The sequence below is a fragment of the Neophocaena asiaeorientalis genome, unplaced genomic scaffold (genome assembly GCF_003031525.2).
Source record: "Neophocaena asiaeorientalis asiaeorientalis breed wild unplaced genomic scaffold, Neophocaena_asiaeorientalis_V1.1 scaffold397, whole genome shotgun sequence".
NCBI classification, from domain to species: Eukaryota; Metazoa; Chordata; class Mammalia; order Artiodactyla; family Phocoenidae; genus Neophocaena; species Neophocaena asiaeorientalis.
The window spans coordinates 1,741,391-1,758,364 of record NW_020173231.1 but is presented as its reverse complement, the minus strand read 5'-3'; positions in this window follow the sequence as shown (position 1 = coordinate 1,758,364).

Here is a 16,974-nt window from a genome sequence, read left to right as displayed (position 1 = left end):
ACTGTTGTGGCCTCTCCCGTTGAGGAGCACAGGCCCCGGACACGCAGGCTCAGCGGCCATGGCTCACGGGCCCAGCCGCTCCGCGGCATGTGGGATCTTCCCGGACCGGGGCACGAACCTGTGTCCCCTGCATCGGCAGGCGGACTCAACCACTGCGCCACCAGGGAAGCCCTGATCAGTATTTCTTAAAAAAGGTCAAGTACTCCTATATAACTTTCATCTGAAGACATTCCAAGGTGTTCGCTATCAGTCCAAAGGGAGTTGGACAGGTATGTAACTAATGAAGTCACAAATTGGAGGCTGGCAAGGTGGTGACAGAAGACTTTAAGCAAACCTGCTTCTGCATCAGTAGTTCTCTAGACCTGAGATCTCTAGGAGAACGGAACGGTGTAATTCCACAGGGTCACTTCGCTTGTACAAATAATCAGCTGTGATTCTGTTCCAGGGTTTTTCAGTGATCGCCCCCCGCTCCCCCGGCCAGGAAGTAAAGAATGGAGTATGATGATGAGAGCAATTGGTCAGCTACAGCCTAATTCAGTCACGTCACATGCTGAACTGACTGGTGATTTCATTGTCACACTGAAAGACAGATTGAGACATATTTCAGAAAAGTGTTTTGTGGTGACCTGAAAGGTTGTGTATTTGAAGATAGCCACAGAAAAGCAGACAGGGTATACCATTTTGTGTGAATTTGAAAAGTTTTTCTCTTAAATTGAGGGGAAAACAGGAAAAAAAAAAAAAAAGAGACCAAATACAGGGCTATTTTCTTTGCCAGAATAGTTGTTACTTTTTTTCCTCTGGAAAATAAATAGGTTACTATCTAGGTCTTTGTGTTTCTCTTCCTCAACTTTATTGTATGTCTTGTCACTTCCACTCTGGCAGTATTACATTTGACAAGAAAAGGACTGGATTTTGAGTTGGCAAAAAATAAAAAGCACATGTCCCAAATACCCAAATAATGTTTAGTGGCACCCTCATTCTTTGTGTTCCCTTATGGAAATATGATTTCTTCCTGAGTGGAAGTTTCTGGAAATAGGTATTTAAACTCCCTTACAAACTGCCGTTTGACAGCTAATTTGGGGAGGATTACAGTTCCCTCTCCAGAAGCCTCTGAGCCTGGGTAACGTCCCCCCATGTGAGCTCCATCTCCTAAGATTTCTGGGACTGAGCCCTTTGGGGTGGACTCCTCTGGGGACCATGGCAAATCCTTTGTACTGAGAACCCTTAGGAGAGAGACCGGACCAGACTGGAGAAGGCCTTACATCTCTTTGAAATGTTGGCTATCAGGGCTCTGAATGGTCCAGAATTTTTAGTGGAATTTATAGGTCAATATCCCAAGACATATGATGGGTAGGGAAATAAAGTCGCCACCCTGGTGTCACAAAATGAGTGAATGGTGGAACTGGGTTTTTAGCCCGGGGCTTTTGCTCCAGACTCTTGGCCTTATTTTACTAGTACAGCCCACAGCTGCAGAGAGGTCTTTGGTTGTGGAGTGTCAGCACCTGAGACTAAGGACACAGACAGTGGCTGAGTCAGACAGGGACTTGGGATTTAGGCTGCGGACTTGGACTTTCTCTTGGAAGCGCTTTGGAGCCCTTTCTTCCTACAACTGCTCATCTACATCTTGCTTTGGATCGTTCGCTATTTGTTCTCTGTTCCTCTTCCATATCTGATGAGAGCTTTCCAATTATAAAGTTGCAGTGACATCATCCCTTGTCAAACAATAAAACCTTTTCTTCTTTTCTATAAATTTGATCATCTGTCTGGTTCCTTATTCTCCTGTGCCTCTCACCGAGAGGTATGGCCCTTTGATTGTCACCCCTCCTCCCCCTGGCCCTTGTTTCTATATCATATCTTGAAATCCATACTAGTAGAGCTAATTTTACTTGACATGTACAGTTGGCAGTTATCTCTGTCATCCTGCCCACACTTGTCTCAAGACAGCAAGGTGCAAGTGGCCTTCTTTGCTTTCTTCTACTTTTAGATCTTTCCTAACTTCTACCTTGAGTTTCCTCTCTCTTCTCGCACTGCCCAGAGTCATTCTACCCTGGAACCCATCCTGTGGTCCCCCGATTTCCTCTCTTCTCTTGGAGGACTCATGGCTGAAGTTACAGACCCAATATTGAGGCAAAGAAAGGTGCCATATGGGCTGGGTCCAAGAGTACCAGATGGGGGTTAAGAAAGAGTATGTTCTGCTCACCGCTCCACCGTTAACCAGCTGACGACCTTAAGTTAATTAATTTATATCTCTTGTCCTTGCATCCTTCATCTATAAAATGAAACAGTTCGTAAAATGGGAACTGACTCCCATTCAACTTGGTCTCAGATCCTTGTCCTACCCATGCTTCTCCCCAGAAGGAAAATCTAGAGGACCGAGAGAAAAGTCCCTGAAGTGGGAGCATTTATTGTTTTGGGTTCATTTCACAGGCAGGTTTAGAGATTTGCAGTTGATCCTTTTCATCCCCAACTGTGTGCTGGTTTAAATACCAGAGCTTGTTTCTACATATATACTCATGTAAGAATGACTAAGGATGATAAAATTGGAATGTGTTGCTAAGAGCGGCACTTCAATCAATAGGATTGCAATGGTAATAACACCAATACATCTAGTTAAAGAGATGTAAATTGCATTTCATCTGAAAGCAGAGTGGTATTACGCTTTGATGCTGGTGCTGGGACTTTGGGGATTCAGCTACCATGTTGTGTCCTGTAGAGGAAGAGGAACTCCAGACACCAGGAGGCATTCAGTGAACAGAAAGCCTTTCCTCCCATCAACAACAGCAAAGATCTTTAAAAATAACAACAACCCTTAAAGAAAGATTTCTTTTGAGGGGCTATACCAGTGGGTCTTACCCAGGTTGCATGTTAGAATCACCTAGAGAACTTTTAGAAGTCCACAGAGCCAGGTGTCATCCCTAAGCAATTAACTCTGAATTTCTAGGAGTGGGATTTAGCTAATCATCATTATTTTTAAAAGTTTTTCAGGTTATTTCAAAGTGAAGCCAAGATTGAGGACCACTAGTTATACACCTTGCTTCTCAAAGTGTGGGAATACCTTGGGAGTGCTTATGAAAGACACAGTTACTGACTCAGAATCCCAAAGGTTGGAGCCTGGGCATCTGTATTTTAAACAAATTTCCTAGGTGACCATGACCATGACAGGAGTTGAAAGATAAATCCACTGGCAAACAAAGAAATGAACTGTGGTGATAAATATCTACTTTTGATGACATGAATAATTACAGCCTTAATTAGTTAGTGATAATAGGGCTGCATGCAGCTAGAGCATTAAATCAAAGACCAGGGCTCATCTTCATTGTCAGGGGCTTCTGAGCAGTCCTACCTTTATTCCCTCCCTGGGTTTTGAACAAATTGAGAAATAAAGGAGTCAAAATAGAGGCCACCTTCGTTTCCACTGCTGCTGATACCGGGCTTGGCCAAGAGAGGCAAATGGCCCATCACTATGACTCAGGGTGAAGTAGACTGATCTACCTGGTCACTGAAGGATAGGGCCCCCGTCGCCTCTGGCACTTGGTGGAATAACCAGCTGGAATATGCCAGCTCCCTGAGGGTAGCTCATGCTGAGGATGAGAAGTGTGGAGCTGAGCTCAGCGTACTCAGTTGTTTTCCCTAAATTCAAGTTAAGGGGATCATTCCACTGCCCCATTGTAACGGGATGGGGAAGGCAACTGTTTCCTAGGGAAATCTTTCCTGCATGGAAGCAGAGAAAAGAAAAGTTGCTTCTCTCTCATTAGGCAACCCTATAAATTATTTTTGCCCTCCCACCTCCATTTGTACTTCCACGGTTTAGATTCTCACTGCCCTCCTCTTTGGAATCTGCCCTTAGATTTTTTTTTTATTCATGCCCAGTTTTCTCTTCCAGATACAGGGGACCCTGGAGTGTAGGATCAAGGCTGGGGTTTGGAGGTCTGGAGGCTGAGCTGAGGTTGGAAGTGAAGGCATATTGGGCTTTCTTCCATCACTGCAGTAACCAACCCTCTGTATTCAATCCTTTAAATACCTAGAGTGATCTCTGTTGTTAGGACTGGACCATGACTGATAGAGTTAGTGTTTTACATTTATCATCACATTTAATCCTCTCAGCAACCCAGAAATCTTTGCCTTCTCCTATATTCATTTTATAGATGAGTCCACAGAGACGTGCAAAGGTTAAATACTTTTCCCCAGGTTATAATTCTAGAAGTGTTGGAACCAAGAATGTAAACGCAGTTCTGGTTGAATACAAAATATGTGGTTTTCTCACAGAATAAAGAGCCAGGATAGGGGTTTTCGCTTTCTGCTGAAGATGCCATAAGAAGTTCTACTGTGAGAAGGAGGGTGACCGAGCACATCTGTTCTCTGCACACATCTCTAAACTCCTGCCCTTGTGCATTTCACTTTCTATAACCATCACACAATCATAGACCTTAGAGCTGGAAGGGCCTGAGCCAGATCATCTGGCCCGTCATCCTGCCTTCTGGCAGGCAAATGCTAATTATCTTTACTTTTCCAAATGAGCTACCGAGTCCTGGGAAGTTGTGTGACTCGCCCAAGATGACACAGTGAGTGTTAGCTGAGACCTGGGCCCCAGGACTTCTGGGGGCGACTTCAGCTCTCTCCAAGCACGGAGCCAGATAAATCAACTCAGAAGGAAAGGCTGGGAGACAGTTTTCCCAGGATTATTCCAGAGGAGTTAATTCTTTGTTTTACATCAGCATTTCCCCTTGACTCTGAAGACACAGCTGCTGGCCAGTGAGTTCCTGCCTCGTCATCCTCCCTCTGCCCGTGTCTTCCTAACCCTCCTTATTCACGGTGAACCGCCTTTCCCAGCTTGCCCAAGTCAGGAGTGCAGAGGAAGGGCCTGGAACAATTCCTATTCCATGGCAAGCGAGTATTAAGAAGACCCAGGCAGGGTTGACAGCGTGTGATGCAGAGGGCCGGGTGCCTCTGCCCTGCTCCCAGATTTCCAATTTCCAACCATCCTACAGCCCGGGTGGAATGAGCATATTTTAGACAAGCGTGCGAGAAATCATCTTGTCACTGGTATTTACAGTGTCAGACGCCGGCAGATTAGGATGCGGGCTCTTAGGAGTGGTGAAAGTGGGGCTGGGAGGAAACTCAGACCTCCACTGACAGGAGATGGAGGGTTAGAGACCCCTGTCAGCACAGGCTCAGCACCAGCGCTCACCTCTCCTCACTTGTTCTCTTCCCTGTTTCAGAGGCTGTTCCTTCTCTTTGCCTCCCTCTCTTTCATTTTGTTTTATTATTTTGTTTTTTATTTATTTTTTTAATTTAATTTTTATTTTATATTGGAGTATAGTTGATTTACAATGTTGTGTTAGTTTCAGGTATACGGCAAAGTGCTTCAGTTATACATATGCATATATCCATTCTTTTTCAGGTTCTTTCCCCACAGAGGTTATTACCGAATATTGAATAGAGGTTCCTGTGCTATCCAGTAGGTCCTTGTTGACTATCTGTTTTATATATAGTAGCGTGTATATGTTAATCCCAAACTCCTCATTTATCCCTCCGCCCACCGCATTTCCCCTTTCGTAACCATAAGTTTGTTTTGGAAGTTCTTTTATTTTATCAACAGCATTATATTTTTTTACCTTTCTCTCTCCTTTCTTTCTGTTTTCATTTTTCACTTTTCTGTTTTTTGAGCATTTGTTCAGATATTGGTTCAACCTAAATACCAGTCAACAGAACAACTCTGCTGGACTATCTAATAATTTTGCAAACTTACAGTGTCCCCAAAGTGGACTCTTGGCCTTCTCCATCCAAATCTACTCCTCTCACCACTTTTCCCATCTCAGCACACAGAAGTTCCATTTTCCATCTGTTCAGACCAAAAAACCTGGGGTCACCCTTGACCTCTCTCTATCACACACCGCATCCAATCCATTTGCAAACCTCTTGGGGTCCATATTCAAAATATTCCCAGATCCAATCACTTTTTAGTACATTTCAATTATCATTTTGGTCCAAGACTCTTAGCCGGGTTATTAAAATAGGCTTCAAACTGGCCTCCCTGCTTCTTTCCTTTCCCCCACGGACTATTCTCAGCACAGCAACGGATCCTGTTAAAATTGGTCAGATCATGTCACCCTTCTGGTCCAGACTCTTCACTGGCTATCCACTTCACTCAGAGTAAAAGCTTTGGTCTTAAGATTGTCTCGGAGGCCCCAACCTGTTCATTCCTTCTCTGAGCTCATCACTCTGCTCCACCCACACTGACCTCCTTGCTGATCCTTGAACAGGCTTTACACATTCCCACCTCAGGACCTTTGCACGTGCTATTTCCTCTCCCTCAGGTATCCACATGGCTTCCTCTTATAGTTCCTTCAGATCTTTTCTCCAGTGTTACCATCTCAGTGAGGTCTTCCCTGAATACTCTATTTAAAGTTGTAAGCTTCTCCCTCACTCTCAGGCACTCTCATCCACCTGGACTCTTGCCTTTCCTCCACAGCACATACCATGATGTAATGTTTTGTGTAATGTTTTACAGTCTTGTTTATTATAGTCAGTCTTCTCTACCCACCTTTCTACCTTGCTCCATCCCCACCAGAGTGTTAGCTCCCTGAGGGCATGGATTTTTATCTGTTTTCTTCAGTGCTTTGTCTACCTTGCCTAAATAATTGCCTGCCACATAACAGATGCTTAGTAAATATTTGTTAAGTGAATGAATGAATAGTGGTTGAATAAATTATTGAGCAACTACTATGGGTCAGGCATGGCATTAGCATTTAGGCGTATAGAAGTCATTCATTCCCTTATTTATTCCTTTAACAAATACTTGGTGAGGACTTACACCATGTGTCTTTGAGGATGTTCTAGTTCATTCTCTCTTTTCTTCCTAACTTATTTCTCCTTCCAGGGCTCTCTTTTTTCCTGCCTCCACATCAACTTCCTGACATCTGTCTCATTTTTCAATAACAGTTGTGTTCCTACTGCCTTATCTTCATTCTCCTCCTCTAGCTATGGAGCCCAATTCTCTTTGGTCCAGTGTGGCAGTAGGTGTGCAGTCTGAACAGGTCCCATAATCTACCTTAGGGGGTTTGGTTTGGTTTTAGGCTTCCTGACAACCCACTGTAGCTTGCAGGGGTAAATGTCCTCAGGGGTCACCGGCTCTTCTCCCCAGCCTGCTCCTACACAACCCCTCCTGGAATGGAAGGAGGAGATAAGGATTAAAAACTCTTTTTTTAAAATAGGATTTAAAAAAATATTTATTTATTTTTGGCTGCGTTGTGTCTTTGTTGCTGTGCGTGGGCTTTCTCTAGTTGCGGCAGCAGGGGCTACTCTTTGTCGCAGCGTGCAGGCTTCTCATTGTGGTGGCTTCTCTTGTTGCTGAGCGTGGGCACGTGGGCTTCAGTAGTTGTGGCTCACAGGCTTAGATGCTCTGCAGTATGTGGGATCTTTCCGGACCAGGGCTCGAACCCATGTCCCTTGCATTGGCAGGCAGATTCTTAACAACTGCACCACCAGAGAAGTCCCTAAAAACTCTTAGGTTTCTGTTTCTACAATGAATAGGGCATTTAGGTGGCTTTTATTCCTATCTTGTTCATGATATTTCTGCCCAGGATTTCATGGGAAGTCAATATCAGTGAAGGCATGTTTCTTTCTTAAAAAAAACGAAGAAGAAATGTTAACACATGCATAATATCATAGTGACATTCATGCAACTCTAAGTGAAAGGAAGAAAAATATTACTTGTAAATCAACCTGCATTCGTCTACTTGCTTTCTACTGTAACCCCCAATCACACAAAATTTAATATGGTTGTATTCGATATTTTCATGTTTTTAAACAACATCTATAGTTACTATTTTTAATGACCACAGGCTATTGCATTTTCTTGATCATAAGATGCTACTGATTTTAAGATGCACCATTGCTTTCATAACAGCTTTTCAAGGAAGAGGAGAAATGTTACCACTTTAAATGTATATAATGAATGTAAGATTCAGTCTAATTTCAGAAATGTTGAAAATTTACCAAAAAAGGTATCTTAAAATTGAGAAAAATAAAATAGTTCATAATATGTATGTTTATTTTACACTTACATTTACTTTACATTTATATTTACATAATTTACTTTACTACAAATAACCCTGCTGTGAACGTCTTTGTGCCTATAAGTTTTATCTTTTGAATTGTTTCCTTGGTATAAATTCATTGGGATACAGACACTTAAAAGCTTTTGAAGCATATTGCTATGTTTTTCAAAAGGATTAAAATATCTTAGACTGTTACCCAAAATATATGCTTGAGTATCTGTGCTTAATTGCAACTCTGCCAGCATTAGGTTTTATCAATTATTGTTTGGTTTTGGGTTTTGCTAAGTTTATATGCATAGCAGGTTTATATTTGCATTGTTTTGATTATTTAGAAGGTGGTATAAATTACATTAGTAGCAAATTGAGTGATGTGTCTAAACTGCTAGTAAAACATGTTGCTATTGACAAAGTGATGTAAGATTATCTTACTCAGGTGACAGAGACTGGAATTGTTCTTCAAATTCTGGTCTTTGGTTGGAGTGAAGGAGAAGATTCAGTTAATAGAATTGTTGAAAAAGGAAATCAATTTTTGTTTCTAAGGACAAATCTAATTGACTTTTGCCATTTCCCAAGGATTTTTTAAAAAAGGTATTACAGTCTAACCTTGAAATTTTCAAGAATTTCTGTTGGGAACTTTGACACTGCTTGTCTCTGTCACAGACTATGTAAGGAAGAATTTTTTTTTTTAATTTGATAAACAGTTTTATTTTTTATTTTTAAAAATTATTTTATTGAAGTATAGTTGATTTACAATGTGTTGATTTCTACTGTACAGCAATGTGATTCAGTTATACATATATATTCTTTGTCATATTCTTTTCCATTAAAGTTTATCACAGGGTATTGAATATAGTTCCCTGTGCTACACAGTAGGACTTTGTTGTTTATCTATTCTATATTTAATAGTTGGCATCTATTAATCCCAAACTCCCAATCTATCCCTCCTCCCCCAGCTCCCCCCAACAGTTTTATTGAAGTATAACATATGCCATAACATTTAAGCCTTGTAAGTGTGCAAGTCAAGGATTTTTTTTTTTTTAGTAAATTTCTACAGTTGTGCAACCACCACCATAACCCAGTTTTAGAACATTTACATTTCCTCCGCCAGTTCCCTTGTGCCCATTTGAATAAATCCCTGCTCCCACCTCCAGCTGCGGGCGATCACCGATCTACTGCCTCTAGATATTTTAGGAAGGATTCAGTTTAATCACTTTGAACACATGATAATAATAGCAACAAACATTCGTGTATAGCATTTACCATTTGCTGGAGGAAGATCCAATCACTTTGTGTATTCATTGAATTCTCACAATGACCCCATGAGATAGGTATTATTATTATTATCATTTGCACTGATGGATGTGAAAATTGAGGCACAGAGAAGCTGTTGTATCGAGTAAGTAAAAACACTGGGATACCAAGCCAAGCAGTCTGGCTTAGAGCATATTTTGTTAACTACCTTAAGTTACTTCCTGCTACCAGTGTAACACAGTGCAATGTACAGGAGGTTGCAGAGGTTGATGGAGATGTTAGGTTTTGGAGGACTTTCTACTCTATGCTAATGAGTTCACTTTCCACATCTAGGATGGGAGGATGAGATTTACTCTCTTGCCAACTGAAAGCACGTTTTCCAGCCACCTCTGCCTTTTGACTCAAGTCCTGAGCCAAACACCCCGATGATATAATTGCCCTTGGAGATGGTACCCTTTACCATCTCCCCGGTGTTATCAATGGGTGTCTCTCAGTGAGGCAGATGTTCGAAACACTGGGACTTGCTAAAAGTAATGCAAATGTTCCAAATGCCGCAGCATCTGGGATGTTTCTAGAACATTTTGTTTCTCTTCCGCCCAGAATGGTGGACTTTGAGCAAAGAAAGGTCTTACTGTTATTGGAACAAACAAATCATTTCAACTAGCTAATTTAATTACACTTGTTCCGTTGCTCCTCCAACTTTACCATTTTATGTATTTCCTCTGTGCTTCTACATCACAGGCAAATATCTCCTCTGTGTTTTGTTGTCAAGAATTAGTATTATGTTTTATTTATATGAAATTTTACTCTCGTTTGGAAGATAATTATGCCCAGTGATTAAGAGCACAGGTTTCAGTGTCAGAAAGACCTGGATAAAATCCTAGCTCTGCTATCACTTAGACAGATTGTCCGATTTCCTCAGGTACAAAATGAGTATAATACCCCTCTACCACATAGATTTGCTGTACAGATTAAATAAAATTAATGAACTAATGCTTATAAAATGCACATCAGTACTTGGTGCATACTAAGTGTTCAATAAATTAGCTACTACTAGTACTACGTATGTAATAACATTTTTTTTTTTTTCGGTATGCCAGCCTCTCACTGTTGTGACCTCTCCCGTTGCGGAGCACAGGCTCCGGACGCACAGGCTCAGTGGCCATGGCTCACGGGCCCAGCCGCTCCGTGGCATGTGGGATCTTCCCGGACCGGGGCACGAATCCGTGTCCCCTGCATCGGCAGGCGGACTCTCAACCACTGCGCCACCAGGGAAGCCCATGTAATAAAATTTTAATAAAATATAATAAACATTTAAGTAAAGTCCAAACTCAGAAACTGTTTTGGGAAGTTGTTCCATCTTCTTCCTGTTTCTCTTTCTCCAAATCAATGACTCCCAGCCTCTCTCACTGTTTAATTTTGTGATCTCTCCCCTCTAAAATTTTCCTTTGGAAGGTAGAATAAATTAAGATTTAATTTGTCTATGGATTAAAAAGAATAATGTCACAGTATTTTGGTAAATTTTGGAGACATCCTCATTTTCTTTTCCCCATCTGTGGATAGGATGTGCTATTTCTTATGGTAGTTTCTGGAGTTCTACAAAGGAACGGTAAAGTAAGTGGACTTATTTCTAAGAAGTGAAAATTTTAAATGCCTTGTCTACAATCGGTTCAAAGAGAGAAATCCCTTCTTAAAGGTAGGACCCTGTTACTTGATGTTATCATTAGGAAGGGCCCCTCCAAGGGGCTTCTCAACAGAAGGGATGGGATGGTGGATGGTTAGCACCAGAGTGGGGCAGTGGCCTTTATGTTGGCTCATGTCTGAATGGCCTCCAATACCAGGTCCAAGGCACCACTCACAGAGCATTAAATATCCAAACACCATTCCTATCCACACATTTTTAACTAGTCTCCAGAATGACCATATTTGGGGGAGGGGAGATGGGCCTCTGGAGTCCAGCCAGTGGCTGCAGGTGTTTAGTGAAGATAGGTATGTGTTAAGGGAATAATGGAGGCAACTCATTGATTGATTGATTGTGAACTGAGCAGGACCCTTTCCCTGAGACTTTATCTTGATGGTTGCTCTCATGGGGTAGAGGCAGCAATGCAGATGGTGACAGGAAATTGACTCCATCCCTGAACAATTCAAGGGAAGCAAGAGCCCGGTACGATGGAGCAGATAACCTGGTTGCTGTTGTTTGTAAGATTCTGCCTGGGAATGCAGCAATTCCAGCCTGCAGGTGTTGGTCTGACAGCTACTCTCAGCATCGTAGAGAGATTCTGGATGGCTGCTGCCGGATAACAAGAGTTCAGAGCATACTGGCCCAGGTGTGACTACCCCCAGCAGTGTGCTGACACTTGCAGAAGAGCAGAGCCGTCTCCCTGGCTCCATTTCCAAGGGGCACGGGGCTGTGAAACATCGCCAGGACGTTTGGACTGGTACCAGTCACCCTGTCTGTTCACCTTTCTGCCATCACTACTTCTGAATCAGCTGAAATTTGAACTCTAAGGGGAAATTAAGTACCCCTCTCTCACTCCACCCAAACAGCACTGTAGTTGTTTTAATTGGAAGAGGATTGTGTGTTCCCCATCTTGGACTTGGTGATTGCCCTAGAAGGGGACTGAGACTATGCATATGTGTCTCCTTAGAGTGGAGTCAAGGGTGGGCAGCAGGGCAGGTCAATGGGACACCAATCTCAAAGGGAGATTTAAACAGCACTGGGGGTGAAGGGAAGATGATGTCTAGCTGCCAGAACTCCACTCCGGACAAAGGTTAAAATGTGGTTGGAAAGAGTGCCATGATTGTGCTGCTTGGGGCCCATCATCTCAAGAGGTAGATTGGGGAACAATGGATGTTCCTAACCTGCCTTCCAAGGAGGATGGAAGCAGTTAACTGGTGTGCTGAGTAGGATGGGGAAGTTTGGGCCAGAGCTGAATTGCTGGGGATGTTACAGAAAGGATTGAGTACTGCTACCTCTTACCCTCTTCCTATCTGAAGCTCTCTGCCATTCTTCTAAAGAAATATTTAACCATCACTTCAATTTAACCATCACTTCAATGCCTTTTGGAAGATATGACACATTGTCAGCTTCTTGGGGGGACCCACATGACTTGGTTCAGCCCTGCATCCTGGCCGAGGTGACAGGGGCCACCTCCTTCTTTCCTTGCACTGCCAGTTTCTCTGTACCCTCCAAAGTGGGAAAAAACTGGTGTGAATGGTTATGTCTAGGATTTTCCAAACTCATCATGGAATCTCTTTTTCTGTGACAACAATTACGACTTAGTCTTTTGTGTACCAGGCTTGGTAAGAGTCTGCTCTAGCTGTTCCTTAACTCCCAGAGCAGATGGTCTATGTCATTTATTTATTCATTTGAGAAGCATTTATTGGGCATATGCTGTATGTCAGTTGCTGCTGTATGCTCTACCAACATTTTAGATTCAAGATGTCTCTGGATACATTTCTCACCATTCTCCAGTCCATACTCTGGTAACTTTATTTATGGTGATTTTCTAAGTTTGTATCAGTGGCACTAGCATTTTCTCCCAGGCACTCAAGATTAAAGCCTTCTAGTAATCACTAATGCCTTCTTTTTTTTGAATATGTCATTGACTTTAAAAATTTTTAAAATAAATGTTACACATTCCTTGTAGAAACATTAGAAGAACACACCTTAGCTAAAAATGGAAAAAAATTTACTCGCCATTTCAAATCAGTTGCCAGGCTCTGATGTTTCTGTCTTTCCCTGTTTCCTCATATGGGGCCCCTTCTCTTGTCCCCATGAACACCATCTAACACCCTCCCTGGCTCAGGTTCTCACACCTGAACAATGGCAATAGCCTCCACCTAGGTCTCTCTAGGTCGACACATTTCAGTGTCCCCAAGGCCTACTTCTGTGAAGGTGTGGAATGGTCTAGAGGAGAGAATATGATCAAGAATGAAGGTTAGGTTCCTACATTTTATCAACAAACTGTTAATACTACCTTTGCATCTCTGGTAGTTAAGGCAGTACTACAGTTCTTTAATCAATTTAATGATCTACTATTTCTTATGAACATGGATGTGCTACATGCCAGTTGAAGTTTTGCTTGAGATCTCTGGGAGGAAATACCTAAGGGACAAATAAATTCTTCATTCCCTCAGATCCCTAAGCTTATGTTTCTCCCAGCTTCAAAATATCATATGCATATATTCACACACGTTACCTCCATTCCAGAGTCTGCCAAGGGTTGCCCCAGACTCTGTGGGATGGAGCCCTAATGTGAGGACCTACTGTGTGTTGGGCACATTGCGTGCATGATCTCTTATGTAGTCTTTACAACGGTGGTAGTTATATTACTTAGTTCTGTATTAAGATGAGGGATAAAAAGAGGAAAGTTGTGTGTGGGGGGGTATAAATTAGGAGTTTGGGATTTACATATACACACTACTGTATGTAAAATAGATAATCAGTAAGGACCTACTGTATAGCACAGGAAAGTCTACACAATATTCTATAGTAACCTATATGAGAAAAGAATCTGAAAAAGAATAGATATATGTATATGTATGACTGAATCACTTTGCTGTACACCTGAAACTACCACAACATTGTAAATCAAGTATACTCCAATATAAAATAAAAATTAAATTAAAACAAAAAAGATGAGGAATAAACACAAAGAGCTTAATGTACCCAAGGTCACAGTTTCAAAATCAAGTCTTCATGCCTGACAAACTCTCTGGGTTGGGAAGAATCTCAGATGATCAGAAAGTCCAAGGGGTGCTCCTAACATAACCCCTTCCTGGGTAAGATGTTCTTTCTACCCTTTTTTTGGTAGGAAGTTTCATTTGTAGCTTCTGGAAACTGTCCCTTTAAATCCACTCAAATATTTGAATAATGAAGAGGCTAGGGCCTCTGAGTGTTTTTTATTTAAAGCTATGTTTCATGGAATAAATAATTTGGGCCAGAAAAGAAACTGAAGGGCAGCATAATTCTCAGTGGATCTTTTCAATTCTTGAAGAACCTCATTATCTCCTCAGAAAAATCAGAAGAGCTGATTTTGAGTAAGTCAGCCCCATGATGTACCATCTTATAAGAAGTTAGCTGCAAAATGGATAAGCCTTCTGTGCGAGGTGGTGCCATACAGTAGGGAGGTCTGGTCAGATTGGATAAATGATACCCACCTGAAATATAACTGGTGAAAATACCAGCCTCACAGGTTTTTTTGTTTTTGTTTTTGTTTTTGCGGTACGCGGGCCTCTCACTGTTGTGGCCTCTCCCGTTGCGGAGCACAGGCTCCGGACGCGCAGGCTCAGCGGCCATGGCTCACGGGCCTAGCCGCTCCTCAGCATGTGGGATCTTCCCAGACCGGGGCACGAACCCGTGTTCCCTGCATTGGCAGGCTGACTCTCAACCACTGTGCCACCAGGGAAGCCCCCTCACAGGTATTTTAATGGGAGCTGGAAAAAGTTGATTGAGGTATACTCTCCACAGCACCTAACCCCATGCCTATGACATTTGTTTATCTCACTGTCTAGTCTGGGATGGGCTATGAGAACAAACAGGACATGGGCTTTGTCCTTTCCATAGGAAAACACATTTTTACAGAGATATCCAATGTCTGACAATCCAATCTGTTTAGTCCAGTAAATGCTCAATACATGTTTCTTACATTAATTCGATGTGGGCACTTCCCTACTATGGCCGTCTTGGTCATTCCCTATGGACTTACAGGAGAACCATGGGCCACCACGTGGTGTTATTTCATTTTTCTCTCCCACCTCTTCCCTGACAAACCTCTCTGTTTGAAAAGTCTTCATTTGTATCTCCTTTTTCTTCCATAGTAAGTGTAGTATTATTTTATTTTATTTTTTATTCTTTTAAATTAATTTTTAACTGGAGTGTAGTTGATTTACAATGTTGTGTTAGTTTCAGGTGTACAGCAAAGTGAGTCAGTTATACATATTTCCACTCTTTTTTAGATTCTTTTCCCATATAGGTCATTACAGAGTATTGAGTAGAGTTCCCTGTGCTATACAGCAGGTTCTTATTAGTTGTCTATTTTATATATAGTAGTGTGTATATGTCAATCCCAGTCTCCCAATTTATCTGCTCCCCCATCCCCCTTGGTAACCATAAGTTTGTTTTCTACATCTGTGACTGAATTTCTGTTTTGTAAATAGATTCATTTGTACCATTTTTTAAGATTCCACATATAAGCAATATCATATGATATTTGTCTTTCTCTGTCTGACTTACTTCACTCAGTATGACAATCTCTAGGTCCATCCATGTCGCTGCACATGTAGCGTTATTTTAAAGTTGCACATAAACTCCTTCAAGAAGACATCAAACTCCCATGAATAAAAAAAGTAAACTCAAGGACCAGTTACTCAAGATTAAGTAACTGGTCATTAACAAAGGTAAGATTTACTACCAGGATTGTCTGATTCTAAACACTTTTTTTTCCCTCTTAAGAAAGACCCTCGTACATTCTTGTAAAAATTGTTTAATGAGGCCAACAAACCATTATTTCCAACAGTGAAATTCAGCTTGGGTCTTCTTAAACTGACCAGGTACCAGCATCCTCTGATCAAGTACCAGCATCTTCCATGTGCCATGCAAGTGTGGACAAGCCGTTCTCTCTGGGTGTGGCTCTGGCTCTCTGTTGCTGTGTGACATCTGAACTGACAAGATGGTGGGGAAATCACAGGAGGGTCTGAAGCCATTTGTTTATTGAGAGCCTGGGCATGTCCTGGGGAGACCGACTCCCTCTATTACCAGACTAGAGCCAGTGCCTCTGTGGGGGAGGGCCAGGGCAGTGAATATTTCCTTCTCCCTCGGCTCTCGGATTTGCTGCTAACAGAAGGTGCACTTAGAGTTTTCTGTGATGGTGACTGGGATCTTTTTTCTCCTCTGGGCCTCTGGGTTGAAGCCACAGACTTGAAGACTCATGGTTCAGACCCATTCAAGTATGCCGCTTACTCAGAGTGAGGGGCAGCCTGCCTGGGGTTTGTCTCAATCCTGAGTCCCCTGACTCCTGGGTCATTTCTGCCATTTAGATACTTTGCCTTTTCCCCTCTTTGCTTTTCTGCTTTCAAAGCTTTACCTTCTTGGTCATTTATGGCAGGAGAATTAAGAATTAGAGTTTCAGTACTTCCTCTCTCTCCTCCTGTACCCCTTCTTGTCCTGTAGCCAACAGAAATGGCCTTGGCTGAATTTCTGATATATACTTCCTGCCATATTTATATGACTTAACTAGTATTTTTTTGCATTATTAAAATTTAGTTACAATTCAAATTTCAGGAAGATATTGGCTTAAAATAAATAAAAATTAATTTTCCACAAAGAGAAAAAAAGAAGAAATGACCTGGGTTGGAGGGGCCATCCACACGCTATGGACAGCTGGAAGGCTTGGAGGGCAAGACTGAGAAGGCAACACACTGTAGTCAAGGGAGCGATTGCAGAAGAGTCTGGAAATCTTTGTCTTCACCATCGTGTAGCTGTCAGCTGGAGGCTCTCTCACGCCTCTTGTCTCACGTGGTAATGTGACCCATCTCTTAGGTTTTGCTGATCTCCTCCTCTTCTCCATTGCCCAAATCCTCCAAAGACCTTTCTAGAACACCCAATTCTGTAACTCTTTCAGCTCAACTTATGTACACAGGGTGAGGTTCAGAGGCAGGC